This window comes from Trichechus manatus, unplaced genomic scaffold (assembly GCF_000243295.1).
Source record: "Trichechus manatus latirostris isolate Lorelei unplaced genomic scaffold, TriManLat1.0 scaffold00071, whole genome shotgun sequence".
NCBI classification, from domain to species: Eukaryota; Metazoa; Chordata; class Mammalia; order Sirenia; family Trichechidae; genus Trichechus; species Trichechus manatus.
The window spans coordinates 12,360,990-12,363,175 of NW_004444007.1; the positions used below are offsets into that span (position 1 = coordinate 12,360,990).

Below are 2,186 nucleotides of genomic sequence, written 5' to 3' on the forward strand. Positions count from 1 at the left end.
TGTGTGTGTGTGTGTGTGTGTGTGTGTGTGTGTGTGTGTGGCCTGTGTGAGCCCCTCGGGGGCTGGGTTGGGGTGGGTGGGAGGAGGGCGGAGGAAGGAAGTGGCTGGTTCCCTTCTGTGTGCTAATGATAACCCACTTCCTTGCTTCTGAGGGAAAAGAAGCTAACCACAGAGTACCTCACGGGATAATATTAGCGATGCTGTGTGCTCTAGGATATATTCTCACAGTAACTCAAAGACATACAGTTAAATGATAGCCAACCTGAACATCTGGTAGCTATGCAAACATGTTAAAATAAAAGAAATAAAATCAAATCAAAAGTCCTAACAGAGGGAGAAGCCCCAGGGAACTAGTTTATATGCTTGGAGGTAGGCTTTCTATGTCCCAGAAAATCTCTTTTGATTTAAATAACCCATGGAAAACAACCTGGTTTTTTAAAATGAGTCAGATATATGACATGATTTACGGTTATCAGTATATGACACTTCTGTATCCAGGGTGAGGAAATATTCATTCATTCATGCAAACATCTCTTCATTCTTTTATTCTCTGAGTATTTATTTATCGAATAAAAGGATTATGCCAGATGCTGTGCTGAGAGCTTTATACCATGGTACCATCGAATCCAAAAAAGAACCTGTAAAGGTTAAGCTTTCTTGTCTCCAACGGACAGATTGAAAAATTGAGGCTCAGAGAGGTATAATAGCTTTCCCAAGGACAAACAGCCAGCAAGTGTTGGATCTGGAATTTGAACTCAAGGATGACCATTTCCGAAGCTTACCTGTACCCGTTGCCATCAAGTCGATTCCGACTCATAGTAACACTATAGGACAGAGTCGAACTGCCCCATAGTGTTTCCAAGGAGTGGCTGGTGGATTCGAACTGCTGACCTTCTTGTTAGCAGCCGAGCTCTTAACCACTATGCCAACAGGGCTCCTTCCAAAGCTTCGGTGCTGAATAATCATAGACGTGTACTGCCTCCCCCAACAAGAGTTGATTATAATATGCTCTACCCAGAGTGATATAGTAAATTAAGATCAACTTCAGTTGTAATAATGATAAAAATCATAATAACGGCTTCCTCTGTGTTGAACTTACTTAAAAGGGCTTTAAAAATGTCAGTTCTGCATAATAGCAGAGCGTGTACTCGGCTGTTCTCTGAAAAGTAAGCCTTGATCAGGAGAGCAGATGTCAACCCTCTTGGCTAGGTCTCTAAGGGTGCCAGGTCTCCTCATATTTTCCCACGTTCGCACAGCACCCCTAATTTTAACAGTGTTTGATTGATAGCATCACGGTGCCGACTGCGGAGGTAGTGCCTTCGGGGACAGACAGGTGAGGCAGTATCCTGGAGAATCAGACCTCCAATTCTCTAGTTCGATGACTTCAGTAATAACAAGCCCTTCTTCAATCCTCTTCCCTCTGAAGGCAGCTGCTATAAGAAACCCTTTAATTTGTTTGGAAATGAGAGGTTTATAGTTGGAAAACCTTGACATTAGCTTGTTAGGTGCCGTCGCGTCGGCTCTGACTCATAGCAACCCCATGTACAACAGAATGAAAGACTGCCCGGTCCTGTGCCATCCTCACAATCACTGGTATGTTTGAGCCCATTGTTGCAGCCACTGCGTCAATCCATCTTGCTGACGGTCTTCCTCTTTTTTGCTGACCCTCTACTAAACCAAGCATGATGTCCTTCTCTAGGGACTGGTCCCTCCTGATAACATGTCCAAAGTTTGTGAGATGAAGTCTCACCATCCTTGCTTCCAAGGAGCACTCTGGCTGTACTTCTTCCAAGACAGACTTGTTTGACCTTCTGGTAGTCCATGGCATATTCAATATTCTTTGCCAACACCATAGTTCAAATGTGTCAATTCTTCTTCAGTCTTCCTTATTCATTGTCCAGCTTTCGCATGCATATGAAGTGACTGAAAATATCACAACTTGGGTAAGGCGCACCTCAGTCCTCAGAGTGACATCTTTGCTTTTTAACACTTATTTAAAGAGGTCTTTTGCTGTAGATTTGCCCAATGCAACACGTCGTTTGATTTCTTGACTGCTGCTTCCATGGGTGGTGATTGTGGATTCAAGTAAAGAGAAATCCTTGACAACTTCAATCTTTTCTCCGTTTATCATGATGTTGCTTATTGGTCCAGTTGTGAGGATTTTTGTTTTCTTTATGTTGAGGTGT

The 2,186-nt window shown here is 43.1% G+C and overlaps 1 protein-coding gene across 1 annotated transcript in view; it reads left to right on the top strand.

The window, feature by feature from the left end:
* The window catches only part of EGF (epidermal growth factor), a 127,019-nt gene that overhangs the window by 66,792 nt on the left and 58,041 nt on the right, over nt 1-2,186 (top strand). The window lies entirely within an intron of this gene.